The sequence below is a fragment of the Helianthus annuus genome, chromosome 3, assembly GCF_002127325.2.
Source record: "Helianthus annuus cultivar XRQ/B chromosome 3, HanXRQr2.0-SUNRISE, whole genome shotgun sequence".
Classification (NCBI taxonomy): Eukaryota; Viridiplantae; Streptophyta; class Magnoliopsida; order Asterales; family Asteraceae; genus Helianthus; species Helianthus annuus.
In genome coordinates, this window is record NC_035435.2 from 40,608,383 (window position 1) to 40,616,417 (window position 8,035).

Sequence of the window (8,035 nt, forward strand, 5' to 3'; positions counted from 1 at the left end):
TGTTTGTTTTAAGTCATGTTGATAATAACTCGATACCGCTAGACGGCTGTTGTTTGCCCTTCCCCAATGCTCTATCAAACATTGGTCATGTGGTTAAGGTCATTAGTTCACGCCCGTCCTATCCAGGTACGTCGTGAGGGTGCCAAACCTAATAGCGCTATCAACTAATAACCTCGTTGCCCTACAAGCAACTAGTTCGGTAGTAAGATGGGACTTGAGTGATAGAAGTGAGTGTATTATCCAACATCAACATTAACTGAAATCTGCCTCATATCCCCTACAAGGATATGGGTTTCTAAAGTATCCCCTAGAGGGATGAAATGTTTGTTCGTTTGTTTGTTTGTCCCCACTGGACGCATGCTTGTAAAGAGAGTAGTGAACTCACCTTGGATTTGCTCGGTTAGTTAAGTTATGTATTCCAAGTTGGTCAACCAAATACTAATGTGGTTACCAATGACAATCAGTTTCGTACTCAAGAAATACACACATTGTTGTCACGCAACACGAATAACATAACAGTTCAACACCGCATACAGTTTACTATCACTTAAACACATAGCATATCAGTTTACAATGTACAACCCAATAAAATAAACATAAAGCCCAGATAATGCACGGTCTGTTTCAAGTGTGTGGCCCACTGTACATTCGTGGCCCAACAAACAGTGTTCAGCCCAAATAATAGTTCAAGTTTTCTTTCGAATGTGACAATCAGTCGAGACCATGAGGTCTCGACTCGCAACCTCTGAGGTCTCGAGTCGCAACCTGCGATCTCAAGTGATGAGTTCAATTATCGAGACCTACAAGGTTTCGAGTCAGTTCCTGAGTCGAAACCGACCAGTCTCGACTCGCAACCTCTGTTCTCGAGTCGTGCTGTTTACATGATTTTTAGTGATGAGTCGAAACCACCGAGGTCTCGATTCGGAACTACTTTCGTTTTCAGTTGTTCATCCCTTAAATTATGGCAATCAGTTACAATCATTATATCAGTTACACAACTTTCCGAATTCATTGCAAACAACAATCAGTTATCGAAACAACATTCAAATGAATCAAAGAACAAAGTTTTTCAAATAATTAACATGCTCATACAGTTTCTACGATCATTAGTTTCAACTATTTAACATGATTTTCACCCAGATGCATATACCAACATTTTCAATCATCCTATCCTAATTCACTATCATGCACATCATCTAACCAAAACAGGATCATGTCGAACATCATTGATAAGTTAACGATATGCAACTCAAGTTCATCGGTCAAGTAGCACAATTGTAGCATACAACCCAACCCTATAACATGTTGTTTTGTGAAACCCTAGATCATAAACATGCTTTCTATTTCATCATGCAACATATAACAACACACACATCTTTTACAAATCAACAAGTAATATGAACCAATGCCAAGACTAACCGGAAACAGGATAAAATCACGGAGACTTCGAGAGAGAAAGGGGAAAACAATCGTCGACTTCAAGGAGCTGCCGTCGGTTCAAGTGAGGGAGAAGAGAGCTAGGGTTTGGAGGTTAGGTCTCAAGTTTTGCCAAGTTATGAAAATCACACACAAGACCCTTGTGTGTATGCATATACAACATAGGGCGGGCCCAGCTTTGGGTTGCGTTTGGGCCATGTATCAAGGCTCAGGTGATGGGGTTTGGGCTGAGAACATATCCACCATTATGGAGAGGTGTGCGATTGAGAGGGAGTGTGCGACCAAAACCATAAGACCAAACAATCTCTTAGCATAACACAATTCACACATTCATTCAACACATAAACACATTCAAATAAATTCATTCATTCCGAATACATACATGCAATACAACGTAAGGCAAGGCGTGCAAAGAACTAGTAAAAGATCCTTGAAATTATGAGTTTCACATCATCCCCAACTTGAAAGAAATTTCGTCCCGAAATTTGGTAAGTAGTCTCAGAGAAGTGAAATGATACATCATGACGGCTGTGGATTTTCCTCAGGTGCCACATCATCCCCATCTAGAAAGGGAATTCCGTCCCGAAATTCACCACTCGCATCAGGATTTGACTCGGCCGTTATGAACAATTGAGGATACTTGTGCTTCATCTGATCCTCGCGTTCCCACGTGAACTCCGGTCCACGTCTTGAGTTCCAGCGAACTCTCACGATTGGGATTCCACTATGATCTAAAGGGATACGACGTATCAAGAACACGTCGATCAAGAATTAGGGTGCCACATCCAGGAGTCATGACGTTTCATGATTGGTGACAAAGCATCAGATATCATGAAGAGACATGTCGTTTCGTGAAGAGATGCAACGATTCAGACACAACTCTTCACTATGTATAAATAAGCCTAGAATTTATGTTTGTAAAATTGCCTAGTACTTTGATTATCAACACAAAGTTTGTTTAGGGTTATGACCTTTCTTCTTGTTGTGTTCGATCGTTATTATTGTTCTTTATTGTGGGTTGAATTCATGATCTCCTTAGATCTATAATGGTATCAGAGTTAAGGCTCAAAGAATCAAGATCATGGATTCAATTCTACAATCAAGGCAAGGGGGGACTGTTGATCCCGAAGTCGCATACAGTTGAAGACACTGGGTTCGGAGATTGCCCAAGATGGAGCGTGAAGATTGGAAGAACAAGACTTAAATAATTAGGGGGAACTGCTGGACTTGAATTGTGTAAGTCTTGGGGATTAGGTTCGAAAAAAAGTTAGGGGTCGAATTGTAATTAGTATATAGTATAGTTTGTATTGTATTTAGATTAGTTAGAATGTGTATGGGCCAAAAGCAGCAAGTTGGAAAGTCTATAACCTACATCTAAAGGGATACCATGTATCAAGAACACATCGATCAAGAATTAAGGGGGCCACATCTAGGAGTCGCAACGTTTCATGATTGGCGACAAAGCATAAGATATTATCAAGAGGCATGTCGTTTCGTGAAGAGACGCAACTCTTCAGTACGTATAAATAGCTATAGAATTTCAGTTTGTAAAACTTTCCAGAACTTTGATTATCAATACAAAGTTTATTTAGGGTTATTCCCTTTCTTCTTATTTTTGTTCGATTCTTGATATTGTTCTTGATTGTGGGTTGAATTCATGGTCTCCTGGGATCTATAGAGTAGACAGCCAAATGAGAAGCAAATTCCCTTTGCGACTATTTTGAGATATTTTTTTACAATTGAATTATTTTTGTGTCAAATTTTGCGAGTTGCGACTGGAATTTCTGTCTCAAATTTAGCAACCGAGTTTGCGACCGTCACTTTTTAACATGCTGCCGATTGAGGCGAACAAATTAACGACTGTAATTTCCATCTGGAATCTAATTAGTAACATGGTTTATGACAGGATGTTTGGGGACGATGCTTACTACGACAGAACTCTTTGCCACTTCTTTTATAGATATAAAGAAAAGGTATTTTAAAAAGTTTCACACTCATACTCAAATGCTAGAAAAACTGATATACCGGATCTTTCTGAACATATTTTTTAGGCGACCATCATAATCAAGTCTTTCTCAACATATATCGCCATTTGATTATAATTGGATGGTTCAAAATTCATCTTTTAAAATCATATTATGGAGTATAGTGCAAACGTATATTTTTTTACTAAAATTTATAGGATGAATTGGTCAATCATGGCTTCGAATTAATTATACAATCAATAGTTGCCTACGATTCCAGGAAATCTATGTTTGGATGCATGTGTGGCGTACAAAATTTGGAAGTCGCTCTTAGTCGATTTACGCAAACCTTCTTGTTACAGTATATTCAAATAACAGTCATAAAAGACGTCTAGACTTTCACGTGAAGTTCTTGTAGATATCTTCAAGTACTCATCACACGCGTCAAGAGCTATCCCGTATGTTAGCTGACGTTTTGCAGATGTGCAATTTTGTAATGGACTAAAAGACACTTTACATCTACCATCACACCCTATTCTGAAATACATGTGTTGTTTTTACATATCGACAATCTTCAAAAGTATTTTTCTATGCATCCGGAACTTTGTATTGATTGAACATTTTAGCGTCATATATATAGTGGATATTTAGTGAAGTGTCATGAGCAGCATCAGAACCTTGTATTGATTAATACATGTTTTCTTTTTTAATTTGCACCGGTTGAAGTTATCCTATCATCAAAAAGGTGAAACAGTTTGAACCATCTTTGCTAAAAGGTGGTTGTTATATTTAAACAAAATTCGTCTGAGCTCTATGAGGAAAGCTTGAAAGTTGCTGACTCATGAATTTAAAGTATGATATTAATAATTTATGACTTAGTTTCTCATCTACTAATTTGTTTCGTTAAAGATAATATTTCATTGTGTTAAGCAATCTTAAATGAACTTGTTAATTAATGCGGGGTATGGTTGTAGGCAAATGGAACTTGTATTGGTGGTGTGTGCTGCTTTTCATGATAGAAGTATATATATTCAAGTAAAGTAGTAAGCTAAAAATAATATTGTTGGAACAATGTTATCTGTAAACAAGTAAAGTAGTAATCTATGTTGGTGTTATATATTGGTTGTATCAGCTAAGGGTTAACTACTAGAAAACTATAATTTTTCCTACAAATGTTTCTTACAAATTTCCTACCACTCAATTTTTTTTACAATTTTCCTACAATTTTTTGACAAAAAAGAAAAACAAAAAAAGACCCAAAACTTTTCCACAAATTTCCTACAAAATTGCCACACAACAAGCATTTGTAGCAATTTCGTCACAAAATTTATAACCTTTGCGGCAAAATTCCGGCAAAAATTATAAAATTTTATATTATTTGTAACTACAACAAAATAAATAATTTAAAAAATATAAAATATTAAATTTGTCGGAAATTTGTAGCAAATTTACACCAGTTGCTACAAATTCCTACAAAAAAAATATTTTGTTTTTTATTTATCAATTTTAGAAAAATAGATAATTTAAAAAATAAAATGATAAGTTTGTCGGAAATTTGTAGCAAATAGACAGCAATTGCTACAAATTTCCTATAAGAAAGGCTATTATTCAACAAATTAAAATAAAAACATAATTTTAAAATGTAAAATATTAGATTTGTCAGAAATTTGTAGCAAATTGACACTAGTTGCTACATATTTCCTACAAAAAAAAGTTATGTTATTTGTTATTTATCAATTTTATAAAAGTAGATAATTTTAAAAAATAAAATGATAAGTTTGTCGGAAATTTGTAGCAAATTGACAGCAGTTGCTACAAATTTCTTACAAAAAAAGGCTATTATTCAACAAATTAAAAAGAAAACATAATGGTTTTTTAACTGATATTGTTATTTTGTCACAAATCTGTCGAAAAAAAATGTAGTAATTTTGTCGCAAAACTTAATTTCTAAGTTGTAGGAAATTTGTAGCTACATTAAAAAGTATATTTTTTATTTGTAGAAAATTTGTCGCAAATTGTTTAGAGAAAGTTTAATAACTTTGTAGGAAATTTGTTGGAAGCCGTTAGTTTTGTAGATAATTCATAGCAAATTGTTTAGAGAAAATTTATAAATTTGTAGGAAACTTGTGGAAAGTTTTATGATTTGTAGGAATTTTTATCGCAAGAAAGTTTTATAATTTGTAGGAATTTTGTCGCAGAAAAGTTTTATAATTTGTAGGAATTTTGTCGCAAGAATGTTTTATAATTTGTAGGAATTTTGTCGGGAAAATAAAAAATTATGCATATTATTTTTAATAACGTTATTAATATTAAAAATAAAATATCATCAAATAATATACAAAAAAGGCAAAAACGTGGAAGAATTGTCGGAATTTTGCAAGAAGAACGATTTGTCAGTATTTTGTAGCAAATTTTGCGACGAGAGATTTTGTAGGGATTTTGTAGCAGATTTTGTCGTATTTTTGTAGCTAATCCGGTTACCCACAAGTTTATTTCCTACGAATTTTTTTGTAGGAAATTTGTGGGTAAGGCCAATTTCAGACAAATTTGCTACAAATTTGGTTGTCACAAACTTGACAATTTTTTAATAGTGGATTACGTTTGAATGACAAGTTTTAGGATAGAAAGCCACTTTTTTCTTTTCTGAAAACGGCCTAACTTTATTATCCGCTTTAGTCCCCGAAAAGTAAGTCGTCCCTGCTGTAGTGAATATGCGGTGTCTACTTTATATGTGGTCGAATGTGTCATTCCTCCTTGCCATCCAAGTAAAGTAAGGGCTAAACAATTAAGATGTTGATGTTTAATTTTTTAATAGATATTATATTGAATTGATACATATAGGGTAGGTTTTGTTAACTACATTCTTGGGATGCAAGTGGTGCATCTTTGGAATAGGAATGGTGCATAGTTGCTTTTAACTGGTCAACAGAAGCAGCTTGATATAACAAGTTGGGGTTTGACTAACAATCATAGAACCTTTTAATAGACCATACTCTGGAGTGGTGTTCTTAGTTTTTATATTCGTTTTTCGTTGTGATTATCCGTTCATGGCCCCAAATGTAATCTCGCAGCTTGTTAAAGCATTATTTAAACTCTATATTAAACTTATACCACATGTAATTCATATCTTAGGAACTCAAAAGATAAAATCGTGAAACTAAATCGATTGTACAATTTGGTTTTGTTTCTATTGCTATTAACAGTTTTAAGTATAAAAATTTATAAAAACGAGACCGTCATTGGTAGTCAAGTTGTGTTTGTCTTTAAATTGTTGCATATTTTATTATTATTATTATTATTATTATTATTATTATTATTATTATTATTATTATTGTTATTATTATTATTATTATTATTATTATTATTATTATTGTTATTATTATTATTTTGAACGGTGACTTTCTTTTTGAGTGACCAAATGTCACACCGCCTAAACGGCGGCCCTAACCAAGATCTGCATAGACTACGACCGGGCCCGTGCTGGGTTGGTCAGACTTAGTTACGGCGTTTGTTGCATATTTTATTATTTTTCCTTTTAATTTCTTTTTAATTAACTGTAATTTTCAGAAAAAAATAAAAGAAAATTATATTTATGTAAACAAATTAAAATATTAGTTTAAATATATATCTTAATTTAAAAGTTCATTTATTAACTCCTTTCATTTAGATTGCTTTTTTCATATTAGTTAATTATTTAATTTTAACTTTTTCATAAACTATTTCTCAAACTCTTATCAAGTTTTATTACTTTTTCATAAACTATTTATCAAACTCTTATCAAGTTTTAATAATGAACTGGTGGATTCTCTCGCCGCGTTGTGGCAGAATTTTAGTTAGTAGCGATTCGGTTCATTATGATATCGGTTTAATACTGACACTCACTCGGTATAGCAATTAAAATATATAACCTAAAAAATAAAGTTGTCATGATAAATAAATAAATCCTACATGACCTTTTCAATTTTAAGTACAAATTTTAGCGAAACATTTAGTGTTATTGATCGTGTGTTGCGGCGGTAGGCTCCATCGTGACACTGATAAAGAAAAACTCGTTAAAACAGTAAAGACGGAATTTTATACAACATATTTTAAACTTTAGTAAACAATTAAGTCACGTTGGTATTAAATTATTATTATTGAACTCAACAATAGAATTTATACTGAGTTAAAAGTTATAAGTTATTGGTTCATATCAAAAATTTCGTTAACATGCTATTAATTAATCTAACATTTTTCTCAAAAATTAAGTAAATGAAAATACATAATACAACATGACCTACTATGCTGTTGCTAGCTTGTTACCAAATTTTTTTATTACTATTAGAAAACTTGTTATTTAGCAAAGGCCCACATCAATGTGTCTTAGTCATATTTCCTTGTTTCGTAAATTGATAAAAGCAAATTAATAGTTGATGTAGCCGGTTAAATTTTAAACCTATTAAAAACTCAAGTTTTGTACAGCAGGTCACGTGCTATATCTGTGTTCTTCAAAGAAAACCTATGGGCAAGAAAGCAAACCCATGGTTTTCTTGGCTTTTGTTGAAAAGCAGCCATATTACAACCACCATCAATAATGCCACCATCACAAAAGACTACAACCACAAAACACCACCACAAAACCGCCACCGTCACCA